Genomic DNA, 15,662 nt, shown 5'->3' on the forward strand with positions numbered 1-15,662 from the left:
TGCTACCTGCATTTCCAGCCCAACCCCCGCATTTACCCGTCAGCCCGCACTGGGAGGGACTCGGGGAAGACACTCGAAGGGCTCCTAGGAGATCCCGGGTGCTGCAGACAGAAGACGGAACCTCCCCACACTCAGAATTCCGGAACACGGCTGACTGTGGGGGAGGTTCGGGGCCGCCCACCTCGCAGCTGCCTGGTGTCACAGGTGTTCCCTGGCAGGGAGAAGTCCGCTAATTACCTCCCCTGTCCATGGGGAGGCACAAGATGCTACCTGCTTTTCCAGCCCAACCCCCTCCATTCCCCGGCAGCCCGCAAAGGGAGGGACTCTGGGAAGACACTCGAAGGGCTCCTAGGAGATCCCGGGTGCTGCAGACAGAAGACGGAACCTCCCCACAATCAGAATTCCAGAACACGGCTGACTGTGTGGGGGAGGTTCGGGGCCACCCTCCACGCAGCTGCCTGGTGTCACAGGTGTTCCCTGGCAGGGAGAAGTCCGCTAATTACCTCCCCTGTCCATGGGGAGGCACTAGATGCTACCTGCGTTTCCAGCCCAACCCCCGCCTTTCCCCGGCAGCCCGCACTGTGACGGACTGGGGGAAGACACTCGAAGGGCTCCTAGGAGATCCCGGGTGCTGCAGACAGAAGACGGAACCTCCCCACACTCAGAATCCCGGAACACGTCTGACTGTGTGGGTGAGGTTTAGGGCCGCCCTCCACGCAGCTGCCTGGTGTCACAGGTGTTCCCTGGCAGGGAGAAGTCAGCTAATTTCCTCCCCTGTCCATGGGGAGGCACTAGATGCTACCTGCGTTTCCAGCCCAACCCCCGCCTTTCCCCAGCTGCCCTCACAGTGAGGGACTCTGGAAAGACCCTCGAAGGGCTCCTAGGAGATCCCGGGTGCTGCAGACAGAAGACGGAACCTCCCCACACTCAGAATTCCGGAACACGGATGACTGTGTGGGGGAGGTTCGGGGCCGCCCTCCACGCAGCTGCCTGGTGTCACAGGTGTTCCCTGGCAGGGAGAAGTCCGCTAATTACCTCCCCTGTCCATCGGGAGGCACAAGATGCTACCTGCGTTTCCAGCCCAACCCCCGCATTTCCCCGTCAGCCCGCACTGGGAGGGACTCTGGGAAGACACTCGAAGGGCTCCTAGGAGATCCCGGGTGCTGCAGACAGAAGACGGAACCTCCCCACACTCAGAATTCCGGAACACGGCTGACTGTGTGTGGGAGGTTCGGGGCCGCCCTCCACGCAGCTGCCTTGTGTCACAGGTGTTCCCTGGCAGGGAGAAGTCCGCTAATTACCTCCCCTGTCCATGGGGAGGCACTAGATGCTACCTGCTTTTCCAGCACAACCCCCTCCTTTCCCCGGCAGCCCGCACTGTGAGGGACTCTGGGAAGACACTCGAAGGGCTCCTAGGAGATCCCGGGTGCTGCAGACAGAAGACGGAACCTCCCCACACTCAGAATTCCGGAACATGGCTGACTGTGTGGGGGAGGTTCGGGGCCACCCTCCACGCAGCTGCCTGGTGTCACAGGTGTTCCCTGGCAGGGAGAAGCCCGCTAAATACCTCCCCTGTCCATGGGGAGGCACTAGATGCTACCTGCTTTTCCAGCACAACCCCCTCCTTTCCCCGGCTGCCCGCAAAGGGAGGGACTCTGGGAAGACACTCGAAGGGCTCCTAGGAGATCCCGGGTGCTGCAGACAGAAGACGGAACCTCCCCACACTCAGAATTCCGGAATACGGGTGACTGTGTGGGTGAGGTTTAGGGCCGCACTCCACGCAGCTTCCTGGTGTCACAGGTGTTCCCTGGCAGTGGGAAGTCCGCTAATTACCTCCCCTGTCCATGGGGAGGCACTAGATGCTACCTGCGTTTCCAGCCCAACCCCCTCCTTTCCCCGGCAGCCCGCACTGGGAGGGACTCTGGGAAGACACTCGAAGGGCTCCTAGGAGATCCCGGATGCTGCAGACAGAAGACGGAACCTCCCCACAATCAGAATTCCAGAACACGGCTGACTGTGTGGGGGAGGTTCGGGGCCGCCCTCCACGCAGCTGCCTGGTGTCACAGGTGTTCCCTGGCAGGGAGAAGTCCGCTAATTACCTCCCCTGTCCATGGGGAGGCACTAGATGCTACCTGCGTTTCCAGCCCAACCCCCTACTATCCTCTGCAGCCCGCAAAGAGAGGGACTCTGGGAAGACACTCGAAGGGCTCCTAGGAGATCCCGGGTGCTGCAGACAGAAGACGGACCCTCCCTACAATCAGAATTCCAGAACACGGCTGACTGTGTGGGGGAGATTCGGGGCCGCCCTCCACGCAGCTGCCTGCTGTCACACGTGTTCCCTGGCAGGGGGAAGTCCGCTAATTACCTCCCCTGTCCATGGGGAGGCACTAGATGCTACCTGCGTTTCCAGCCCAACCCCCGCCTTTCCCAGGCAGCCCGCACTGTGAGGGACTCGGGGAAGACACTCGAATGGCTCCAAGGAGATCCCGTGTGCTGCAGACAGCAGACGGAACCTCCCCACAATCAGAATTCCAGAACACGGCTGACTGTGTGGGGGAGGTTCGGGGCCGCCCTCCACGCAGCTGCCTGGTGTCACAGGTGTTCCCTGGCAGGGGGAAGTCCGCTAATTACCTCCCCTGTCCATGGGGAGGCACTAGATGCTACCTGCGTTTCCAGCCCAACCCCCGCCTTTCCCCGGCAGCCCGCACTGGGAGGGACTCGGGGAAGACACTCGAAGGGCTCCTAGGAGATCCCGGGTGCTGCAGACAGAAGACGGAACCGCCCCACACTCAGAATTCCGGAACACGGATGACTGTGTTGGGGAGGTTCGGGGCCGCCCTCCACGCAGCTGCCTGATGTCACAGGTGTTCCCTGGCAGGTGGAAGTCCGCTAATTACCTCCACTGTCCATGGGGAGGCACTAGATGCTACCTGCTTTTCCAGCAAAACCCCCTCCTTTCCCCGGCAGCCCGCAAAGGGAGGGACTCTGGGAAGACACTCGAAGGGCTCCTAGGAGATCCCGGGTGCTGCAGACAGAAGACGGAACCTCCCCACACTCAGAATTCCGGAACACGGCTGACTGTGTGGGGGAGGTTCTGGGCCGCCCTCCACGCAGCTGCCTGGTGTCACAGGTGTTCCCTGGCAGGGAGAAGTCCGCTAATAACCTCCCCTGTCCATGGGGAGGCACTAGATGCTACCTGCTTTTCCAGCACAACCCCCTCCTTTCCCCGGCAGCCCGCACTGTGAGGGACTCTGGGAAGACACTCGAAGGGCTCCTAGGAAATCCCGGGTGCTGCAGACAGAAGACGGAACCTCCCCACAATCAGAATTCCAGAACACGGCTGACTGTGTGGGGGAGGTTCGGGGCCGCCCTCCACGAAGCTGCCTGGTGTCACAGGTGTTCCCTGGCAGGGAGAAGTCCGCTAATTACCTCCCCTGTCCATGGGGAGGCACTAGATGCTACCTGCGTTTCCAGCCCAACCCCCTCCTTTCCTCGGCAGCCCGCAAAGGGAGGGACTCTGGGAAGACACTCGAAGGTCTCCTAGGAAATCCCGAGTGCTGCAGACAGAAGACGGAACCTCCCCACAATCAGAATTCCAGAACACGGCTGACTGTGTGGAGGAGGTTCGGGGCCGCCCTCCACGCAGCTGCCTGCTGTCACAGGTGTTCCCTGGCAGGGAGAAGTCCGCTAAATACCTCCCCTGTCCATGGGGAGGCACTAGATGCTACCTGCTTTTCCAGCCAAACCCCCTCCTTTCCCTGGCAGCCCGCAAAGGGAGGGACTCTGGGAAGACACTCGAAGGGCTCCTAGGAGATCCCTGGTGCTGCAGACAGAAGACGGTACCTCCCCACACTCAGAATTCCGGAACACGGGTGACTGTGTGTGTGAAGTTTAGGGCCGCACTCCACGCAGCTTCCTGGTGTCACAGGTGTTCCCTGGCAGGGGGAAGTCCGCTAATTACCTCCCCTGTCCATGGGGAGGCACTAGATGCTACCTGCGTTTCCAGCCCAACCCCCGCCTTTCCCCGGCTGCCCTCAAATTGAGGGACTCTGGGAAGACACTCGAAGGGCTCCTAGGAGATCCCGGGTGCTGCAGACAGAAGACGGAACCTCCCCACACTCAGAATTCCGGAACACGGCTGACTGTGTGGGGGAGGTTCGGGGCCGCCCTCCACGCAGCTGCCTGGTGTCACAGGTGTTCCCTGGCAGGGGGAAGTCCGCTAATTACCTCCCCTGTCCATGGGGATGCACAAGATGCTACCTGATTTTCCAGCCCAACCCCCGCATTTCCCCGGCAGCCCGCACTGGTAGGGACTCGGGGAAGACACTCGAAGGGCTCCTAGGAGATCCCGGGTGCTGCAGACAGAAGACGGAACCTCCCCACACTCAGAATTCCGGAACACGGCTGACTGTGTGGGGGAGGTTCGGGGCCGCCCTCCACGCAGCTGCCTGGTGTCACAGGTGTTCCCTGGCAGGGGGAAGTCCGCTAATTACCTCCCCAGTCCATGGGGAGGCACTAGATGCTACCTGCTTTTCCAGCACAACCCCCTCCTTTCCCCGGCAGCCCGCACTGTGAGGGACTCTGGGAAGACACTCGAAGGGCTCCTAGGAGATCCCGGGTGCTGCAGACAGAAGACGGAACCTCCCCACAATCAGAATCCCAGAACACGGCTGACTGTGTGGGGGAGGTTCGGGGCCGCCCTCCACGCAGCTGCCTGGTGTCACAGGTGTTCCCTGGCAGGGAGAAATCCGCTAATAACCTCCCCTGTCCATGGGGAGGCACTAGATGCTACCTGCGTTTCCAGCCCAACCCCCTCCTTTCCTCGGCAGCCCGCAAAGGGAGGGACTCTGGGAAGACACTCGAAGGGCTCCTAGGAGATCCCGGGTGCTGCAGACAGAAGACGGAACCTCCCCACAATCAGAATTCCAGAACACGGCTGACTGTGTGGGGGAGGTTCGGGGCCGCCCTCCACGCAGCTGCCTGCTGTCACAGGTGTTCCCTGGCAGGGGGAAGTCCGCTAATTACCTCCCCTGTCCATGGGGAGGCACTAGATGCTACCTGCGTTTCCAGCCCAACCCCCGCCTTTCCCCGGGAGCCCGCACTGGGAGGGACTCGGGGAAGACACTCGAAGGGCTCCTAGGAGATCCCGGGTGCTGCAGACAGAAGACGGAACCTCCCCACACTCAGAATTCCGGAACATGGCTGACTGTGTGGGGGAGGTTCGGGGCCACCCTTCACGCAGCTGCCTGGTGTCACAGGTGTTCCCTGGCAGGGAGAAGTCCGCTAAATACCACCCCTGTCCATGGGGAGGCACTAGATGCTACCTGCTTTTCCAGCACAACCCCCTCCCTTCCCCAGCAGCCCGCAAAGAGAGGGACTCTGGGAAGACACTCGAAGGGCTCCTAGGAGATCCCGGGTGCTGCAGACAGAAGACGGAACCTCCCCACACTCAGAATTCCGGAACACGGCTGACTGTGTGGGGGAGGTTCGGGGCCGCCCTCCACGCAGCTGCCTGGTGTCACAGGTGTTCCCTGGCAGGGGGAAGTCCGCTAATTACCTCCCCTGTCCATGGGGAGGCACATGATGCTACCTGCTTTTCCAGCCCAACCTCCGGCATTCCCCGGCAGCCCGCACAGGGAGGGACTGGGGGAAGACACTCGAAGGGCTCCTAGGTGAACCCGGGTGCTGCAGACATAAGATGGAACCTCCCCACACTCAGAATTCCGGAACACGGATGACTGTGTGTGGGAGGTTCGGTGCCGCCCTCCACGCAGCTGCCTTGTGTCACAGGTGTTCCCTGGCAGGTGGAAGTCCGCTAGTTACCTCCCCTGTCCATGGGGAGGCACTAGATGCTACCTGCGTTTCCAGGCCAACCCCCTCCTTTCCTCGGCAGCCCGCACTGGGACCGACTGGGGGAAGACACTCGAAGGGCTCCTAGGAGATCCCGGGTGCTGCAGACAAAAGACGGATCCTCCCCACACTCAGAATCCCGGAACACGTCTGACTGTGTGGGTGAGGTTTAGGGCCGACCTCCACGCAGCTGCCTGGTGTCACAGGTGTTCCCTGGCAGGGAGAAGTCCGCTAATTACCTCCCCTGTCCATGGGGAGGCACAAGATGCTACCTGCTTTTCCAGCCCAACCCCCGCATTTCCCCGGCAACCCGCACTGGGAGGGTCTCTGGGAAGACACTCGAAGGGCTCCTAGGAGATCCCGGGTGCTGCAGACAGAAGACGGAACCTCCCCACACTCAGAATTCCGGAACACGGCTGACTGTGTGGGGAGGTTCGGGGCCGCCCTCCACGCAGCTGCCTGGTGTCACAGGTGTTCCCTGGCAGGGAGAAGTCCGCTAGTTACCTCCCATGTCCATGGGGAGGCACTAGATGCTACCTGCGTTTCCAGCACAACCCCCTCCTTTCCCCGGCAGCCCGCAAAGGGAGGGACTCTGGGAAGACACTCGAAGGGCTCCTAGGAGATCCCGGGTGCTGCAGACAAAAGACGGATCCTCCCCACACTCAGAATCCCGGAACACGTCTGACTGTGTGGGTGAGGTTTAGGGCCGCCCTCCACGCAGCTGCCTGGTGTCACAGGTGTTCCCTGGCAGGGGGAAGTCCGCTAATTACCTCCCCTGTCCATGGGGAGGCACTAGATGCTACCTGCGTTTCCAGCCCAACCCCCGCCTTTCCCCGGCTGCCCTCACAGTGAGGGACTCTGGGAAGACCCTTGAAGGGCTCCTAGGAGATCCCGGGTGCTGAAGACAGAAGACGGAACCTCCCCACACTCAGAATTCCGGAACACGGCTGACTGTGTGGGGGAGGTTCGGGGCCGCCCTCCACGCAGCTGCCTGGTGTCACAGGTGTTCCCTGGCAGGGGGAAGTCCGCTAATTACCTCCCCAGTCCATGGGGAGGCAATAGATGCTACCTGCTTTTCCAGCACAACCCCCTCCTTTCCCCGGCAGCCCGCACTGTGAGGGACTCTGGGAAGACACTCGAAGGGCTCCTAGGAGATCCCGGGTGCTGCAGACAGAAGACGGAACCTCCCCACAATCAGAATTCCAGAACACGGCTGACTGTGTGGGGGAGGTTCGGGGCCGCCCTCCACGCAGCTGCCTGGTGTCACAGGTGTTCCCTGGCAGGGAGAAATCCGCTAATAACCTCCCCTGTCCATGGGGAGGCACTAGATGCTACCTGCGTTTCCAGCCCAACCCCCTCCTTTCCTCGGCAGCCCGCAAAAGGAGGGACTCTGGGAAGACACTCGAAGGGCTCCTAGGAGATCCCGGGTGCTGCAGACAGAAGACGGAACCTCCCCACAATCAGAATTCCAGAACACGGCTGACTGTGTGGGGGAGGTTCGGGGCCGCCCTCCACGCAGCTGCCTGCTGTCACAGGTGTTCCCTGGCAGGGGGAAGTCCGCTAATTACCTCCCCTGTCCATGGGGAGGCACTAGATGCTACCTGCGTTTCCAGCCCAACCCCCGCCTTTCCCCGGGAGCCCGCACTGGGAGGGACTCGGGGAAGACACTCGAAGGGCTCCTAGGAGATCCCGGGTGCTGCAGACAGAAGACGGAACCTCCCCACACTCAGAATTCCGGAACATGGCTGACTGTGTGGGGGAGGTTCTGGGCCACCCTTCACGCAGCTGCCTGGTGTCACAGGTGTTCCCTGGCAGGGAGAAGTCCGCTAAATACCACCCCTGTCCATGGGGAGGCACTAGATGCTACCTGCTTTTCCAGCACAACCCCCTCCCTTCCCCAGCAGCCCGCAAAGAGAGGGACTCTGGGAAGACACTCGAAGGGCTCCTAGGAGATCCCGGGTGCTGCAGACAGAAGACGGAACCTCCCCACACTCAGAATTCCGGAACACGGCTGACTGTGTGGGGGAGTTTCGGGGCCGCCCTCCACGCAGCTGCCTGGTGTCACAGGTGTTCCCTGGCAGGGGGAAGTCCGCTAATTACCTCCCCTGTCCATGGGGAGGCACATGATGCTACCTGCTTTTCCAGCCCAACCTCCGGCATTCCCCGGCAGCCCGCACAGGGAGGGACTGGGGGAAGACACTCGAAGGGCTCCTAGGTGAACCCGGGTGCTGCAGACATAAGACGGAACCTCCCCACACTCAGAATTCCGGAACACGGATGACTGTGTGTGGGAGGTTCGGTGCCGCCCTCCACGCAGCTGCCTTGTGTCACAGGTGTTCCCTGGCAGGTGGAAGTCCGCTAGTTACCTCCCCTGTCCATGGGGAGGCACTAGATGCTACCTGCGTTTCCAGGCCAACCCCCTCCTTTCCTCGGCAGCCCGCACTGGGACCGACTGGGGGAAGACACTCGAAGGGCTCCTAGGAGATCCCGGGTGCTGCAGACAAAAGACGGATCCTCCCCACACTCAGAATCCCGGAACACGTCTGACTGTGTGGGTGAGGTTTAGGGCCGACCTCCACGCAGCTGCCTGGTGTCACAGGTGTTCCCTGGCAGGGAGAAGTCCGCTAATTACCTCCCCTGTCCATGGGGAGGCACAAGATGCTACCTGCTTTTCCAGCCCAACCCCCGCATTTCCCCGGCAACCCGCACTGGGAGGGTCTCGGGGAAGACACTCGAAGGGCTCCTAGGAGATCCCGGGTGCTGCAGACAGAAGACGGAACCTCCCCACACTCAGAATTCCGGAACACGGCTGACTGTGTGGGGGAGGTTCGGGGCCGCCCTCCACGCAGCTGCCTGGTGTCACAGGTGTTCCCTGGCAGGGAGAAGTCCGCTAGTTACCTCCCCTGTCCATGGGGAGGCACTAGATGCTACCTGCGTTTCCAGCACAACCCCCTCCTTTCCCCGGCAACCCGCAAAGGGAGGGACTCTGGGAAGACCCTTGAAGGGCTCCTAGGAGATCCCGGGTGCTGAAGACAGAAGACGGAACCTCCCCACACTCAGAATTCCGGAACACGGATGACTGTGTGGGGGAGGTTCGGGGCCGCTCTCCACGCAGCTGCCTGGTGTCACAGGTGTTCCCTGGCAGGTGGAAGTCCGCTAATTACCTCCCCTGTCCATGGGGAGGCACTAGATGCTACCTGCGTTTCCAGCACAACCCCCTCCTTTCCCCGGCAGCCCGCAAAGGGAGGGACTCTGGGAAGACACTCGAAGGGCTCCTAGGAGATCCCGGGTGCTGCAGACAGAAGACGGAACCTCCCCACACTCAGAATTCCGGAACACGGCTGACTGTGTGGGGGAGGTTCGGGGCCGCCCTCCACGCAGCTGCCTGGTGTCACAGGTGTTCCCTGGCAGGGAGAAGTCTGCTAATTACCTCCCCTGTCCATGGGGAGGCACTAGATGCTACCTGCGTTTCCAGCCAAACCCCCTCCTTTCCTCGGCAGCCCGCAAAGGGAGGGACTCTGGGAAGACACTCGAAGGGCTCCTAGGAGATCCCGGGTGCTGCAGACAGAAGACGGAACCTCCCCACAATCAGAATTCCAGAACACGGCTGACTGTGTGGGGGAGGTTCGGGGCCGCCCTCCACGCAGCTGCCTGGTGTCACAGGTGTTCCCTGGCAGGGGGAAGTCCGCTAATTACCTCCCCTGTCCATGGGGAGGCACTAGATGCTACCTGCGTTTCCAGCCCAACCCCCGCCTTTCCCCGGCAGCCCGCACTGGGAGGGTCTCGGGGAAGACACTCGAAGGGCTCCTAGGAGATCCCAGGTGCTGCAGACAGAAGACGAAACCTCCCCACACTCAGAATTCCGGAACACGGCTGACTGTGTGGGGGAGGTTCGGGGCCGCCCTCCACGCAGCTGCCTGGTGTCACAGGTGTTCCCTGGCAGGGAGAAGTCCGCTAATTACCTCCCCTGTCCATGGGGAGGCACTAGATGCTACCTGCTTTTCCAGCACAACCCCCTCCTTTCCCCGGCAGCCCGCAAAGGGAGGGACTCTGGGAAGACACTCGAAGGGCTCCAAGGAGATCCCGGGTGCTGCAGACAGAAGACGGAACCTCCCCACAATCAGAATTCCAGAACACGGCTGACTGTGTGGGGGAGGTTCGGGGCCGCCCTCCACGCAGCTGCCTGGTGTCACAGGTGTTCCCTGGCAGGGGGAAGTCCGCTAATTACCTCCCCTGTCCATGGGGAGGCACTAGATGCTACCTGCGTTTCCAGCCCAACCCCTGCCTTTCCCCGGCAGCCCGCACTGGGAGGGACTCGGGGAAGACACTCGAAGGGCTCCTAGGAGATCCCGGGTGCTGCAGACAGAAGACGGAACCTCCCCACACTCAGAATTCCGGAACACGGCTGACTGTGCGGGGGAGGTTCGGGGCCGCCCTCCACGCAGCTGCCTGGTGTCACAGGTGTTCCCTGGCAGGTAGAAGTCAGCTAATTTCCTCCCCTGTCCATGGGGAGGCACTAGATGCTACCTGCGTTTCCAGCCCAACCCCCTCCATTCCTCGGCAGACCGCACTGGGAAGGACTGGGGGAAGACACTCGAAGGGCTCCTAGGAGATCCCGGGTGCTGCAGACAGAAGACGGAACCTCCCCACACTCAGAATTCCGGAACACGGGTGACTGTGTGGGTGAGGTTTAGGGCCGCAATCCACGCAGCTTCCTGGTGTCACAGGTGTTCCCTGGCAGGGGGAAGTCCGCTAATTACCTCCCTTGTCCATGGGGAGGCACTAGATGCTACCTGCGTTTCCAGCACAACCCCCTCCTTTCCCCGGCAGCCCGCAAAGGGAGGGACTCTGGGAAGACACTCGAAGGGCTCCTAGGAGATCCCGGGTGCTGCAGACAAAAGACGGATCCTCCCCACACTCAGAATCCCGGAACACGTCTGACTGTGTGGGTGAGGTTTAGGGCCGCCCTCCACGCAGCTGCCTTGTGTCACAGGTGTTCCCTGGCAGGGGGAAGTCCGCTAATTACCTCCCCTGTCCATGGGGAGGCACTAGATGCTACCTGTGTTTCCAGCCCAACCCCCGCCTTTCCCCGGCAGCCCGCACTGGGAGGGACTCGGGGAAGACACTCGAAGGGCTCCTAGGAGATCCCGGGTGCTGCAGACAGAAGACGGAACCTCCCCACACTCAGAATTCCGGAACACGGCTGACTGTGTGGGGGAGGTTCGGGGCCGCCCTCCACGCAGCTGCCTGGTGTCACAGGTGTTCCCTGGCAGGGGGAAGTCCGCTAATTACCTCCCCTGTCCATGGGGAGGCACTAGATGCTACCTGCGTTTCCAGCCCAACCCCCGCCTTTCTCTGGCTGCCCGCACTGTGAGGGACTCGGGGAAGACTCTCGAAAGGCTCCTAGGAGATCCCGGGTGCTGCAGACAGAAGACGGAACCTCCCCACACTCAGAATTCCGGAACACTGCTGACTGCGTGGGGGAGGTTCGGGGCCGCCCTCCACGCAGCTGCCTGGTGTCACAGGTGTTCCCTGGCAGGGAGAAGTCCGCTAAATTCCTCCCCTGTCCATGGGGAGGCACTAGATGCTACCTGCTTTTCCAGCACAACCCCCTCCTTTCCCCGGCAGCCCGCAAAGGGAGGGACTCTGGGAAGACACTCGAAGGGCTCCTAGGAGATCCCGGGTGCTGCAGACAGAAGACGGAACCTCCCCACAATCAGAATTCCAGAACACGGCTGACTGTGTGGGGGAGGTTCGGGGCCGCCCTCCACGCAGCTGCCTGGTGTCACAGGTGTTCCCTGGTAGGGAGAAGTCTGCTAATTACCTCCCCTGTCCATGGGGAGGCACTAGATGCTACCTGCGTTTCCAGCCCAACCCCCTCCTTTCCTCGGCAGCCCGCAAAGGGAGGGACTCTGGGAAGACACTCGAAGGGCTCCTAGGAGATCCCGGGTGCTGCAGACAGAAGACGGAACCTCCCCACAATCAGAATTCCAGAACACGGCTGACTGTGTGGGGGAGGTTCGGGGCCGCCCTCCACGCAGCTGCCTGGTGTCACAGGTGTTCCCTGGCAGGGGGAAGTCCGCTAATTACCTCCCCTGTCCATGGGGAGGCACTAGATGCTACCTGCGTTTCCAGCCCAACCCCCGCCTTTCCCCGGCAGCCCGCACTGGGAGGGTCTCGGGGAAGACACTCGAAGGGCTCCTAGGAGATCCCGGGTGCTGCAGACACAAGACGGAACCTCCCCACACTCAGAATACCGGAACACGGCTGACTGTGTGGGGGAGGTTCGGGGCCGCCCTCCACGCAGCTGCCTGGTGTCACAGGTGTTCCCTGGCAGGGGGAAGTCCGCTAATTACCTCCCCTGTCCATGGGGAGGCACATGATGCTACCTGCTTTTCCAGCACAACCTCCGCCATTCCCCGGCAGCCCGCACAGGGAGGGACTGGGGGAAGACACTCGAAGGGCTCCTAGGTGAACCCGGGTGCTGCAGACATAAGACGGAACCTCCCCACACTCAGAATTCCGGAACACGGATGACTGTGTGGGGGAGGTTCGGTGCCGCCCTCCACGCAGCTGCCTTGTGTCACAGGTGTTCCCTGGCAGGTGGAAGTCCGCTAATTACCTCCCCTGTCCATGGGGAGGCACTAGATGCTACCTGCGTTTCCAGCCCAACCCCCTCCTTTCCTCGGCAGCCCGCACTGGGAAGGACTGGGGGAAGACACTCGAAGGGCTCCTAGGAGATCCCGGGTGCTGCAGGCAAAAGACGGATCCTCCCCACACTCAGAATCCCGGAACACGTCTGACTGTGTGGGTGAGGTTTAGGGCCGCCCTCCACGCAGCTGCCTGGTGTCACAGGTGTTCCCTGGCAGGGAGAAGTCAGCTAATTACCTCGTCTGTCCATGTGGAGGCACTAGATGCTACCTGCGTTTCCAGCCCAACCCCCTCCTTTCCTCGGCAGCCCGCACTGGGAAGGACTGGGGGAAGACACTCGAAGGGCTCCTAGGAGATCCCGGGTGCTGCAGACAGAAGACGGAACCTCCCCACACTCAGAATTCCGGAACACGGGTGACTGTGTGGGTGAGGTTTAGGGCCGCACTCCACGCAGCTTCCTGGTGTCACAGGTGTTCCCTGGCAGGGGGAAGTCCGCTAATTACCTCACTTGTCCATGGGGAGGCACTAGATGCTACCTGCGTTTCCAGCCCAACCCCCGCCTTTCCCCGGCTGCCCTCACAGTGAGGGACTCTGGGAAGACCCTCGAAGGGCTCCTAGGAGATCCCGGGTGCTGAAGACAGAAGACGGAACCTCCCCACACTCAGAATTCCGGAACACGGATGACTGTGTGGGGGAGGTTCGGGGCCGCTCTCCACGCAGCTGCCTGGTGTCACAGGTGTTCCCTGGCAGGGGGAAGTCCGCTAATTACCTCCCTTGTCCATGGGGAGGCACATGATGCTACCTGCTTTTCCAGCCCAACCTCCGCCATTCCCAGGCAGCCCGCACAGTGAGGGACTGGGGGAAGGCCCTCGAAGGGCTCCTAGGTGAACCCGGGTCCTGCAGACATAAGACGGAACCTCCCCACACTCAGAATCCCGGAACACGTCTGACTGTGTGGGTGAGGTTTAGGGCCGCCCTCCACGCAGCTGCCTGGTGTCACAGGTGTTCCCTGGCAGGGAGAAGTCCGCTAATTACCTCCCCTGTCCATGGGGAGGAACAAGATGCTACCTGCTTTTCCAGCCCAACCCCCGCATTTCCCCGGCAGCCCGCACTGGGAGGGTCTCGGGGAAGACACTCGAAGGGCTCCTAGGAGATCCCGGGTGCTGCAGACAGAAGACGGAACCTCCCCACACTCAGAATTCCGGAACACGGCTGACTGTGTGGGGGAGGTTCGGGGCCGCCCTCCACGCAGCTGCCTGGTGTCACAGGTGTTCCCTGGCAGGTGGAAGTCCGCTAATTACCTCCCATGTCCATGGGGAGGCACAAGATGCTACCTGCGTTTCCAGCACAACCCCCTCCTTTCCCCGGCAGCCCGCAAAGGGAGGGACTCTGGGAAGACACTCGAAGGGCTCCTAGGAGATCCCGGGTGCTGCAGACAGAAGACAGAACCTCCCCACAATCAGAATTCCAGAACACGGCTGACTGTGTGGGGGAGGTTCGGGGCCGCCCTCCACGTAGCTGCCTGGTGTCACAGGTGTTCCCTGGCAGGGGGAAGTCCGCTAATTACCTCCCCTGTCCATGGGGAGGCACTAGATGCTACCTGCGTTTCCAGCCCAACCCCCGCCTTTCCCCGGCAGCCCGCACTGGGAGGGTCTCGGGGAAGACACTCGAAGGGCTCCTAGGAGATCCCGGGTGCTGCAGACACAAGACGGAACCTCCCCACACTCAGAATACCGGAACACGGATGACTGTGTGGGGGAGGTTCGGGGCCGCCCTCCACGCAGCTGCCTGGTGTCACAGGTGTTCCCTGGCAGGGGGAAGTCCGCTAATTACCTCCCCTGTCCATGGGGAGGCACATGATGCTACCTGCTTTTCCAGCCCAACCTCCGCCATTCCCCGGCAGCCCGCACAGGGAGGGACTGGGGGAAGACACTCGAAGGGCTCCTAGGTGAACCCGGGTGCTGCAGACATAAGACGGAACCTCCCCACACTCAGAATTCCGGAACACGGATGACTGTGTGGGGGAGGTTCGGTGCCGCCCTCCACGCAGCTGCCTTGTGTCACAGGTGTTCCCTGGCAGGTGGAAGTCCGCTAATTACCTCCCCTGTCCATGGGGAGGCACTAGATGCTACCTGCGTTTCCAGCCCAACCCCCTCCTTTCCTCGGCAGCCCGCACTGGGACCGACTGGGGGAAGACACTCGAAGGGCTCCTAGGAGATCCCGGGTGCTGCAGGCAAAAGACGGATCCTCCCCACACTCAGAATCCCGGAACACGTCTGACTGTGTGGGTGAGGTTTAGGGCCGCCCTCCACGCAGCTGCCTGGTGTCACAGGTGTTCCCTGGCAGGGAGAAGTCAGCTAATTACCTCGTCTGTCCATGTGGAGGCACTAGATGCTACCTGCGTTTCCAGCCCAACCCCCTCCTTTCCTCGGCAGCCCGCACTGGGAAGGACTGGGGGAAGACACTCGAAGGGCTCCTAGGAGATCCCGGGTGCTGCAGACAGAAGACGGAACCTCCCCACACTCAGAATTCCGGAACACGGGTGACTGTGTGGGTGAGGTTTAGGGCCGCACTCCACGCAGCTTCCTGGTGTCACAGGTGTTCCCTGGCAGGGGGAAGTCCGCTAATTACCTCCCTTGTCCATGGGGAGGCACTAGATGCTACCTGCGTTTCCAGCCCAACCCCCGCCTTTCCCCGGCTGCCCTCACAGTGAGGGACTCTGGGAAGACCCTCGAAGGGCTCCTAGGAGATCCCGGGTGCTGAAGACAGAAGACGGAACCTCCCCACACTCAGAATTCCGGAACACGGATGACTGTGTGGGGGAGGTTCGGGGCCGCTCTCCACGCAGCTGCCTGGTGTCACAGGTGTTCCCTGGCAGGGGGAAGTCCGCTAATTACCTCCCTTGTCCATGGGGAGGCACATGATGCTACCTGCTTTTCCAGCCCAAACTCCGCCATTCCCAGGCAGCCCGCACAGTGAGGGACTGGGGGAAGGCCCTCGAAGGGCTCCTAGGTGAACCCGGGTCCTGCAGACATAAGACGGAACCTCCCCACACTCAGAATCCCGGAACACGTCTGACTGTGTGGGTGAGGTTTAGGGCCGCCCTCCACGCAGCTGCCTGGTGTCACAGGTGTTCCCTGGCAGGGAGAAGTCCGCTAATT

Source organism: Camelus bactrianus, chromosome 32 (assembly GCF_048773025.1).
Source record: "Camelus bactrianus isolate YW-2024 breed Bactrian camel chromosome 32, ASM4877302v1, whole genome shotgun sequence".
In the NCBI taxonomy this organism is placed as follows: domain Eukaryota; kingdom Metazoa; phylum Chordata; class Mammalia; order Artiodactyla; family Camelidae; genus Camelus; species Camelus bactrianus.